Here is a 12,817-nt window from a genome sequence, read left to right as displayed (position 1 = left end):
AGTTGCATTATTCTTTTGTACAACTAAATTCAGTTACTTGGATATAACTCTTAGTTCCCACCCTTTGTCAACTAGGAAACGCCTGTTTCTAAAATGTGACGTGTGAGAGGAGAATATTTATAACAAGACATGCAGAAGGGACCAAATATCAATTGTCTAGGCATCAAATAAATTAACGTCATAGTAGAAGCATTTTTTCTATGCACATTTTTCTACTACAGATAACACACAGGTATAGTAACTCCAGGGTGATATGTGTCTATGGTTGAGAAGTAGCTTTAGGATACTTTTGGGAGAATGCTCTCAACGTGTGTCTTCTTAACTTGGATTTTTATGTTAAGCCCAAGAGGTTTTAGAAGCCTGCTGTATAGTTTATATTCTTCTTCTTTTCTTCTTTTTTGATTGCTTAGATCTGTGACACTTCAATTTCTTAAAATAAATTAGTAATCAGTTTGTGCTTTGCTTTTCTAGAAGATGGAGCCCTACTAGATGCTTGAAGATTCTGTCATGTAAGTGATTACAGTGCTCTCTTTCCTTAGCTAAATCTAACTCATGATCAGCACATACAACTCCAGTTCTCAAGGCTGGCTCTCTTGACATTTCCTTCCCAATTAACCATCACCAAATATGGACTCTCAAGGCTGGCTCTCTCATCATTTCCTTCCCAATTAACCATCACCAAATGTGGACTCACTAATTCACTGCTATTCAGCCAGAGGAAGTTTTTATATTTTATGTTATCCATAGGCAAAATTACTAAGCACTTTTCATAGTAAGTGCTTTTATCTTAGTTAACTCATTTGATTCTAATGTTGTGCTGTTATTTTGATCATTTTATAGATGGAGAAGCTGCTGTACAGGGCAGTTTAAGTAATCTAGATACAGCTAAATGGCTAGTAAGTGCTGAGCTTGGCCTCTAAGCATGACTGGCTAATCCCAGAGCCCTTGCTTTCAGCTCCCACACTGCATTCTTTTTGGTAAACACTCAGAATTTTCTATTTGCTCTCATAAACAATTATTACTGTAGCCAATTTCATAAATTAGCAAACCATAACTAATATCTTCTCCAGGAAGGGAATGTCCCTCTCTTTCAGAGTTTCTATTATGACATTCTTTCAAATTCTCCACTATCCTGGTCAGAACCAAGACTTCGTCTGCACTGAGCTTGAGTGTGTAGACAAATGATGGTTTTTTTTTTTTTTCTGTGCATTATAAATTTCCTACTGTGGCACTGACTCACCTTAGCCTCTTTGGTTTTTACACTGCGATCATTAATTGTGATTCTGGGAATTTTTTTGTCCTATAATTCATAGCACATTTGAACAGCTTTAGATATTGCCCAAAGTGCTGATGAATCGTGTCTCATGTGTTTAAGGGAGAGATGAGAGAGGATAGCGCTGAAGAAGAGATGAGAAAACACATGTAAGGTATTTGACCTAGAACCAAATATTAAAACAGGTTGGAGAGATATAGGCTGTTAACAGTGGTTGTTAACCTGCCCTGAAAAGAGTTTGAGGTTAACCTGGCATGGCTCAAACCTCAGGAGCCTGTACACAGTCCTGGGAAACACCACTTTTCTGCCTAAGAATTTCCATGCTCCCATTCGTCACTTTGGAGTAACCATCCATTTTAATAACCCATTCTGTAATTTTGTGCAGAGTTTAATGTCAGGCTCACTGATCTACACACAGAGCACTCACACTTCCATTTCATTTAAATTGTGCTTTGTGATTACTCCCCGCTTCTCTCTCCCTCTCCATCTCCCCTTTTCCACCTCCTCTCTGCCTCCCCAAACCCCCAGCACCTTTCTGCCTTGCTAACTCATTGCCTGGCTCCTCCACCCTGTGAGGGTGCACATCTCAGCCAGGGCACTCCATGTTCTCTTGCCCACCTATTGACACCCATTCCCTCTTGAGCTTGTTCTGCCCTCTCCATCCTGGGGAGCATTGTCTTTGACGCAGGAGCTAGGCAGTGTGGCAACAGAGTCACCCTGCTTTGTTTTTGTCGTCTGTTACCGCCATCTGTCTCAAACAGAGGGCCTCCCCCTTCCTGCTTGCTCTTCTTGATCATGAACATAACTTTTAAAATCCTTCTTTACCCTTGTGATTTTATACAAGCCTTGGCTCCATAAGTCATATGTCTTAGATTATTTTTAAACACTCATTAAAATATGTTAAATTCACCCTTGATTATCCATTCTTCTTTATGTTTCCCATTCCTTTTAAAAACAATCATGCCTTCAAATATTTCTAAACTAATGTTCGAAATTGTCTCTCCATGAACTATCATCAAAACCCAGATTTAAAAGTTCCAGCACAATATGCCACCCTAGAGAAGTTCAACGTATGTCTATTTTAATATTTCCTACCGTCCTGTCTCTTTAAGTGCAATAAGGAAGTCAGCTGTTTCCCTTCTTTTGTTTGTTTTGCTTTTTTCTTGCCCTTAAACTAAAACCTACACCATCAGTTCCCCTTGTTTGCAGATCTGTAGGCTTGAACGGGGACCTAAACACACAAGCCTTACTGAGACTTTCTTACCCTCATTATCCTGTGAACCGATCCTTATAATAAACCTGTCAAATCCAATATATTCCACATTATGTTTGATACTTATATTTTATGTATATTTCCCTAACTTCAAAAATTAGGTTAATTATTAAGTGTGAGATAAGTAGATGATGCTGATATGCATCCCAGCCATGGGGACAGTAGTGACTGAACAGATGTGGAGCATCCCAGAGCGGCACAGATAATACTACCTAAGGACTGTTTATAGATTGTGAAAGAAGAATCTGGGATTCTGAAACCTACCTTTCTTTTAAGGTAGATGGTAAATCTGTTTTTTGAGAAATGAAAGGGTCTGGAACAGCCAATTTTAAAAGGAAGTTACTAATTCTGACTGGTCACTTTCTTGTGAGGGCAAATTTACTAGATATTCAAAGTGAAAAGGGGTAGTATATGGACGTTTGGCTCCATATAACTGTAGGCAGTTGAATCATGGCTCATCCTTCTTGGAGGGGCAGCTTCTGGGGGAAGCCCCACCCCAGAGGTTCAGGACCTCTCCTGGCTGGCCATACAAATTTGAGTTAGCTGCCAAGGCTGGCCTGGGACCCATTGAAATGGTCCACATGAGATCATAGTGGGGTGAGAGAGCCAAAGAGAGTGGCCTTTGTCATCAAGACACTTAGAGGTCGAGGGAGAAGGTGAGGGAATCTGAGGTGAAGTAGCTTCAAAGGCGGCAAACGTCCGAGATTCAGGAAACCACATCACCAGTGGGGTGAAGGGACCGGGCAAAGAGCACAGGGTATCAATTGTTAAGCCTTCAGGGAGATGATCTCAGAGAAGCAGCCTTTCGCTTTCTCAAGATGAGATCATTGGTGAGATAAGGCCCTCTTTATCAGTGAGGTCAGAAGGAATTCCTACCAGGGTGATTTTGAGATCACAATGGGTAAAGAAGTGGAGACAGTAAGTACGCACAGTGTCCCATTATTTCTACAAGGGACAGCAGAGGGCTAAAAGGTAACTGAAATATTACATCAAAGGGACACAGTCATCTGTCCCCTGTTCTCTGGGTTGTCTCAATGGGTAATTTAAAGCATGTTTCAGTTTGGATGGATCCAACCAAGTGGAACTGATAATGTTATAGAAAAAGAAAACATGATAGTAAAAGTTCCTTATAAAAGAGAGGAGGTGGTAGATGGAGAGGCGGAACTAGGGAAGGAACAATGACCCTTCTGGTGCTTGTAATCATGCAGGCATAAAGAGACTAATGAGGTTTTGATTGCTTAATGAAGTCGTCTATATTAGTGTGGAACCAGACTAGAGAAAGGCAAGGAAGAGGACACTGGCAATATGAAATAATCCTGTTTAGGTTTAGCACGAACATCTTCATCTGCTTCTGTGGGCTGTGCCTCCAATGGCAATTTAATTTTCATAGCTTTCATGAAAATTTCATTCACTTGATTCATCTCACGAGTGATGTTGTAGAGAGAGAAAACCTGTCCCTAGACTGAGCAGTCTGATCTCCCTTCAGGGAAAAGGGAATCTCTAGCCCAAGAGAAAAAGCTTCTTGGGCCAGACAACTAATTTTGCCTGGCTTTTTTATTTTCCTGAAACCATATTGGTTATATGTTAAGAACCATGAGTAAGGCAATATTTACAGAGAAGCTGGATTTGACTTGACCAGGTCTGAAGCCTGGGACGATCCTCAGCTTTTCCCACTGTTAAACTGAGGGAAATTGACTGAGAATTTATGAATCATAAATTTCTGGGTCAACACGCTTTTAGGACCCTGGAATCTAAGTGCATTCACGTAGTCACTGTGTTTTGTATGCGGAAAACTTTGCCACGATAGCACCTTTGAATTGTAATTAGTTTAGATTATACCTTTTTTTTTTTCCTGTTCTGACTTTTGCTCTTTCCCATTTCCCTAAAGACATTGCACCAGGCACCTTTGCTGTCTGACTAAGGGGAAGCCATGTTAGAGATAATTTTACCTTGGGTCCAGCAGAATGATCTTAGGCTGTTCAGAGTCACACCTGTAGGCAGTTGAATTATGGCTCATCCTTCTTGCAGGGGCAGCTTCTGGGGGAAGCCCCACCCCAAAGGTTCAGGACCTCCCCTGGCTGTCTTGCAAAAATAACACAACGAGTCTCACTTAGTATTGTCTAGAGAGGACAAATGTTAGCAATCAAACATTCTCGAAGTAAATCCAAGAATGATTCTTCCAGTCTTGAGATAGATAATGCCTGTTCAATATGGATTTCTGTATATTCAGTACTGTCAGATATATAGTGGTGGGCATTCCATACTTTTTAGATGAAAATTATATGGCATTGAATTTATCGAAATTGTTTTAATAGAAGTTGAAAGCTGCACCACCAGAGAGCAAGTGTTTCTACGTGTGACGTCACAAATCTTATACATGCCAAATCTCAGTGGTAAAATCACAAATGTTGATAACCAGGCCAGCATGAATTCTGAGTCATTCCTCCAGTCTTCATTTACTAAAGGAACTTGCAAGATCACTGTCATATAAATGGCAAAATCAATTTTACTGCCAAAACATTTAAAGCAGTTGATTGATTAAAAATAGTGTGCTTTTTTTTTTTTTGAGGATTTGGTAATGTTTATAGTATTTGGCAGCTTTGAGAAAAATCGTAATTTATTGTGGTTTCTTTTCTCATTCGAAAGAAAAACTTTATCTAATTCGGCATGAGTAATTTTGAGTTTCTTTCTTTAAAATGATCGTACAAAACCTGGATGCAGTCCTACTTCTCACTGTCTTTTACATGCCTATCTGATCTATGAAAAAACTCTGTACTTTCAACCTCAAAATATAGTTCAATATTTTCTATTCTTCCCATCTCTACTGCCACCACTGTTGTGGCAACTGATTTTGCCTCTCTGTCCTGAAAAAAAAAAAAAATCTAATTTCATGTAGCCAAGTTGGTTGCTGTTTCTATATGTTTTCAAGACTTTACTTCCTTACTTTGAAAATTTTGAGGGTTTTTTTAAGGTTTTTAATTTTCTTCTGATATTTTTATCTTATAATTTTTGTTAATTTTATATCTATAGTCAGAATAATAAGCATTTGTGTTCATTTAGGTAACTAGCCAGAAATGTTACTATCATCTAAGAGGAGAAATTTTTTCTATCAAATCAAAATGTCAACTTTATCATTTTATTTCATTTTTAATCAACTATGTTTTTACTATTATTAAATAATATTTTAATGAGAGTAGAAAATAGTATTTTCATATCTGGAAAAGTCCATCCTTGATACTATTTCTAGGTGGAAATTAATTGCATATATCCTTCCATAAATATTTAAAAATAATTTGATCAGTTTGGGGGGAAAAACTCTGATGGAATTCTAATTAGAAGTACAATAAATTTATGTATTAATGTAAGAAACCCATCTTTCCAGGTCACAGGTCTTGTTTTATGTCTTTCAATAAAATGCTATCATTTTCTTCATTTAGATCTAATTCTTGCCTTTTATTTTTGAGTCAAATTTGAAGCATTTTTTTTAAATCGTGGCCGTGTCCACAGATACTGGTCAGGTTCATACCAGGAACTCCCAGACTACGGCCTAATTCCTGTTTTCTTGTTTTATTTCCAGTAATTTTTCCTTTTTATTATACTTATGATAGGATATTTTCCTTTCCAATTTCAGTTACATAATATTAATAGGAAGAAAAGCTATTAACTTCCTATCTGTCTTGTCTTATGAACAAATTCTCTTATTAACTGAAAAAGATTTTGAGTAGTTAATCTTGTATATTCTAAGTATATTATCATACAAACTTCATGTCAAGATGAAATTCTTTCTCATTTTTTTATATTTAAGCTGTTTTTTTATTTTTGGCTCTTATAATCTACACAGCTTTTTAAAGAATAGTGATAATATCAGGAACCCCTGGCTTACTACTTATGAAATAAGAAATAGTTGCCAAATATAATGTAATTGCTAGGTTTAGGTAGAGAGAAACTTTTAAAATCTTACTTAGATGGTTCTAGGTAATGAATCATGTCTCCCTGAATTTCATATTTTGGTTATCTAACCTCCATATTTCTTTACTGAAGACAGGACCTTTAAGGGGATGGTTAGAGTTCAATGCATTCAGAGAGTGGGTCAGTCAGTGTCCAGCGGGACTTCATACCAAAGCTCTCGTCCTCTCCTCCATGTATGTATGACACAGATGGAGGGTGTCCGTGTGGATGTCAGGGAGGGGACCCTCACCAGAGTCTAACGATGCTGCTGCCCTGATCTCAGGTTTCCAGCTTTCAGAAAATGACAGATTGAGTTTGATATTAAAGCCACCCAGGCTACAGTAGAACTGACTAATGCAGTCACCCTCCTACAACTGAGAGTTTGTTGGTAAACTCAGTCCTACAAAACCTTAAATGATGGCACAATCATGACATTGCTATTTAGCGCTTCTCAACCCTGTTGACTGACAATGACTGATGACATTTTTGCTTGTCATAGGTAGGACGAATGGAAGTAGGGAAAGAGGAGAGGTGTGTGTGTCTACTGGTAGTTAACAGTAAAGCCACTTGTACCGTTGAAAATCCCACAATGGGGAGACAGTTCTTCATGATAAATATGTGACCCCAATGTTAGTAGTGCTAAAGTTGAAAAGCTAGGCTTCACCGAACCCTGAAAACTCTTACAATGGGAGCATGAGTATGAAGTAGGCTTTAAAAGTTCATGTGTTGAAGACTTGATCCATGACGAAGTGGGGCTTAGAGGAATTGTATTATGGGTGCTATGACCTCACTGATGAATTCATCCAGTGACCGGTTTATAATCTGATGGGATACTGGGAAGTGACGGACACTTACAAGGCCGGCTGTACTTCAGGAGATGGCTCCTTGGGAGCATTACCTTTTGGGGTACAGCTTGCCCTGTCTTTCTGCTCCATGATCACCATGAACTGAGCAGTTTTCCTCTGCCATCCTCCCCAGCAGTGGGGCCGCACAATCATACATGAAAACCTCTGAAATGGAAAATGCTCTTCTTTCTTTAAGTGGATTGTCTCAGCATTTTGCTTTTTTTTTTTTTTTTTTTACAGTAACAGAAGCTGCCCGGCACAGGAAAGGGAGCTCTGAACCTAACTGAAGAAAATCTAAGCCCTGTGTGAGAAGGTGGGCCTGGCCAGGCTGAGAAGAGCAAGGAGCCGGCTCTTGTAGCCCTGCAGCTGGGAGTGGCAGTGCCGGCTCTGCTAGATTTGGACTGGAGTCATTGTCGAGCTGAAGGTGTCCAGACTTGTCGGCCTCACAGCAGGGACCACAGGTAAAACAGACTGGACAGAGAAAGAAAGTATTTTCTCATAGTAGTGAGTAAACTCCCCAAAACCACCTCTTCCTCTGGCTCCTAAAACTGGGGAGTTTTCTTTTATTCCCAGTATTCCCAGATTTTGTTTAGGAATAGGTGATGAATTTTTATTAAACGACTCAAGGATAATCATTGATGTAGTCAGCATGGTTTACTTGCTCTAACCATTATGTGTTGCATTATCTTGATGGAAGCCTTCCCTCCAAAGAGAAAAATCTCTCTTGCTCACTTGCACTATTGCTCTGTGTGTGTATGTGTATATATGTATGCATGTGTGTATGTGCATTTGTGCTTGTGTGTGTATGTATGTATGTATGTATGTATGTGTGTATCGTGTGTGTGTGTGTTACACTGCTTATTATAACTGGGCCTTGCGCAAACGCAATGTAACTACCACAGAGTTACACTCCCAACCCCAGAGGTTTTGGTCTGCTATCTTTCATCATGTTTGGCTGTAGAATAATTCTTCTGTACACTATGTGACTATAGGTCACTATGATTCGCTTACTAAACAAGCAGACTGGCCAATCGATGAACAGGATAAAGTTAGGCGGGAAAGCCAAACTGAAAATGATGGGATGAGGAAGGGCAGAGTCAGGAGAGTTGCCAGCCAAATGGAGAATGAGCCAGGCACACAAAATGGGGTATAGGTAAAAGCCATGAGCCTTGGGGCAGCACATAGATTATTAGAAATGGGCTGAGTTGTAAGAGCTAGTTAGTAATAAGCCTGAGCCATTGACCAATCATATACAATTTATATTAAATCTCCAAGTCAGTTATTTGGGAAGAGGCTGGTGGTTATTTGGGAGCAGGTGGTTGGGACAGGAAAACTCTGCCAACAATGTTTTTATAAGGCAATTCTAAACTCAGTTGGAAGGTCTTTATGATATTATCTAGATGAGAATTTATGAACCAAAAGCAAATATATACTCATCGGTGGTGAGAAAGAAATCATCTCTAACATTATTCTTGTAGACTCTTTAACCATTGTGATTTTTTTCATACTTGTAGAATCCGTAAGGGTCATTTTTGTTTTGTAATAGCTTTTGAATTGGTTTTGCCTCCTCCTGTGTGTAATCTAGTGGCTAAGCTACTTAAATATGAAGTTAAATTATGCCACCAGTTCTCTTAAACCTAATGAAAACATAAAATGCAACCTCTTTAACTGTGTCTAAAAGGAGCCTAATGGTCTGTGTTGCTCACTGCAGCTCCGTGTTTCCTTCAACACTTTATCTTAGACATGTAGAGAGACTGCCCAAGCCTCAGGTACAGGGGATATTCCCTGTGCTGTCCCTTCCTGTCCCTTCAAGCTTTTCTTGCTTCAGAGCTTGGGTTCCAAAATTTGCACATAGGAATCATTCCCTGACTGCCCTATTCAGATGATTTCTCCGACACCTTTGATAGCAGAGACATTCTCATCCAGCTGTCAGAGAGGTTTTAGATAGAAGCCAGAAGCCAAGCTAACATATTTTCCTCTCAAGGTAAAAATCTGGTTGATCAGTCAAGAGAATTATCTACTCTTCTCATCAGTGTTAAGAGTACATGGCTTCTGTTGGGAGCTGTGATCCTCCAGATCCTGAATTTCTTGTAAACACCTTGTTTTCCACTGATCTGAGTGCCTACAGCTGCTCTGAGCATGAGACCCTCAGGAGTCCCTGATGGCAGGGGAATGGTTTCTGGTGCGTTTGGCTGGGGCGTGTATATCCTTATATAAGCTGCTCTGGACACAATAAAGGGGGCATTCTTAGGGCATTTCTGTTTTAAGGATAACCTGTGTCTGTGTCTGTGAGTTTTGTGTGTTCAATCTCCAGCCCCCTGCCCGGTTCACGAACTGTATGGCAGCGCATAGAGCACAGATGGGCGTGATGCGCTGCAGCTTCAGAGCCCAAAGAGTAGAATATAATATGAAATTAATTTCCTAAAGATAATAGATTTGTGCCACTGTGAATTTCTATCTTTCTTTATATTCTCCAAAAACCATTATTTATATTTAATTAATTAATTATCAAATAGTCTTTAAAGGAATATTTTAGAATTATAGCCACATAAAGATTAGTATGCATACAAGAATGCTAATGTTGAAAAATGAAGAAAAGAGAAATTATATATAAATTTTTATCAAGGTATCAACTACTTAAAAAATGTTTAGTCTCTCCAAATGGCTTGCTGAGAAATACTCTTTGGCAGGATAATTCTCAATCTGGCTTATGTTGCCTGTCATAATTTTACGAAGCCCATCATTTTAACATTTTTGAACATTTTCCCAAAGATATTTAACGATAGCTTTATCTTTCTAAAAAAAATCCAGTCAATAGAATAAATGTAAAAGGACCAGTAAAATAACGCTGAGAAAATTAAATCATGGTTGACGAAAATTCAATGCAAGCACAGTGGAGAAATGAATCCATTTGCCATTACTAAGGGATGATAAGTCCTTTGAGAAAATAATTCCTTTCCTGAGAGTGCATGGGAGTCTTATCAAATGCAGTGAATGTATGCCTCTGCCCACTACTTACAAAACTTTAAAATAGAAGTCACCCTGGACAGCAAACCGTCAAACACAAATGTCAAGTCCCAAATAAGTGACAGGGCAGACGGTACAGGGGCTGTTTCTGGGGGTGCATTATCAGTGGAGGTAGCATTTGTTAACACCCCTACCAATGGAACATTAACACTTGGAGGTTTCCTGGGGGAGAACGATGAAGATACTGATGCTGGAGAAGGCAACACTTTGGCTTTGAAATGAGGAGCTCGGCATCTCAGTGATCATCAGAGGAGGAAGAGCTAGCTACAACAGATGCTGCCCTACTAAACTCACAATCATGCTGGGGAGCTGTCAAGTTGTTCCTCCAAAAATATCACGTAAGATGGGATAAAAGCAAATGTTTTTGCTATCGAGACAGAGACATTTGGTCGGAGCAATAAAATAGGCTTAAATGCCAGGAGGAAAAAAAAATAATAAAGAAAATGTGGAATGAGTAACTTCCAAAGTTATGGAAATAATTTGACTGTGTCTTACTACATGATAAAAACTGACAGGGTTTCTAAGCATGTACAGATGGAAGCGCTCTGCTAACGGAACAGAACGGAACAGCTCGCAGAACAGAGACATGGTTAGGGGCCCAGAATAGCCTGGCTGGAGCCAGGAATTCTGTCTGTTGCAAAACAATTACATTGTATATAAAATGTGTATGCTTGTGGCTAGTTTCGCCACAGTGGTGACTAGTTGAGTGTAAGCAGTGCCGGTTCCCTATTAGTAAACGTCACATATGTGAATGATGGCTGAATTAGATTTGGCTATGATCTGTGAATAGCGCGTCCTATCCTTTCATTGTTAATGGAACGCTAGATAAAAGAACAAATCCTATATATTAAGTAAAGTTAACATAATATATTTTAAAAAGGCATTCACACTTTTTCTCTTGTCATATAAATGAATCCCATTCTCTTTGGTTAAAAATATAATTGTTAAAATTGTAAAACGTATGACCAGAAATCCACAAAAAATGCGTATCCTAGATTTCTTAACGTGAAATTTAACCAGCTCCAGTAGTGCTGATGAAATGGTCTAAAAAGGATGGAGGAAGCTAGGAAGGAAATGGAAAGTTGGGTCTCGCGAAATGGCCCGGGATGTAGTCTGGCCAGCCTGGGCTGAATCCGATTTCCTTAACTGGGAGCTGTGTGACAAAGTACAAGCTCACAATTAAACATTCAGTTTCGTTGTGAAATTAGGCTAGTGGAGCAGCATAGGAGATGGCTAAAGGTGAATGAAACACTCCCTACAGCTGGTGGGGGTGCAGAGGTTCAGGAAACATTCGGGGCATCACAGAGGTTGGTATTGAAGTCATTTCATAACAGCTATTATTGGATTTTTTTGTGTGTAGGCTTTTGGCCGCATATATGTATTGCACCATGTGAGTACCTGGTGCTCACAGAGGCTCCAAGTGGGCATCGGACTCTCTGAAGCTGGAGTTAGTGATGGTTGCAAGCTACCATGTGGGTTGAATCGAACCCCAGATCGGCTGCAAGAGCCCCAGGTGCTCTTAACTTGGAGTCATCTCTCCAGTCCCACCACCAGCTTGCTGTATGTGATCGCGCATCACTCGGACACACGTGATTCTTTGACTTTCTCTAAATTTGTATTTACAGAAGCTCAAGTATTACTAATGCCTGCCTGCTCTCCTCAGACTCTGAATGACGGCCTATAGTTTGGGACATTAGAAGAGCTCTGGACCAGGCTGTTGAAATGGCTGAGCAGGCTCCGGTGCTTGTAGAGGCACCTGACAGCCTGAGGCAGATCCCTGGGATTCATTCGCTGGGAGGGAATCAGTTTCTGAATCCTACAAGTTCTCCTCTTACCACTACCCATGCACACACACACACACACACACACACACACGCACACATGTACAGACACACATGCACACACGCGCACACACATTAAATAAGTAGATCAATAAAATCTAAAAAATATAAAAGTTCTTCATGCAACTCTTAACATGCAGCAGAATTTAGGAACCACAGCCTTATTGCAATCACATGAGCTAAGAATGAGCATATCCATTAAGGAGTTCAGATTATAGAACTAAAAGATTAGTTTACTCAAGATCACATGGTTAATGATTGACTTGCGTAAAACGGTCTTGGTGAAGTTGCTTATGAAAATTATAAAACTGAGTTACAATGTAGCATGTAGATTTAATGGTAGTTTTTTTATTTGAAAGTTAGTCATATGGTTAAAGACCATAAATAGGTTTATGAAATATATTTGTCAAATTTTTTAAGTAGTATTAAAAGTAGGTTTATTTTGTGGGGTTTTTTTGATAATGCAATGACATTTCTAAATGTTTCTGTGTGTGTACAAGCATAAATGTTGTTATTTCTTTTAAAAAAAATCAGAAATCTTAAAAATAAATAAGTTTGTAAAGTCAAGAATGACCACTTAATTAGAGAGCCTGAAGAACACTCAAATGGA

This window comes from Arvicola amphibius, chromosome 1 (genome assembly GCF_903992535.2).
Source record: "Arvicola amphibius chromosome 1, mArvAmp1.2, whole genome shotgun sequence".
NCBI lineage: Eukaryota > Metazoa > Chordata > Mammalia > Rodentia > Cricetidae > Arvicola > Arvicola amphibius.
The sequence above is the reverse complement of the archived record's forward strand: the minus strand, read 5'-3'. Positions refer to the sequence as shown.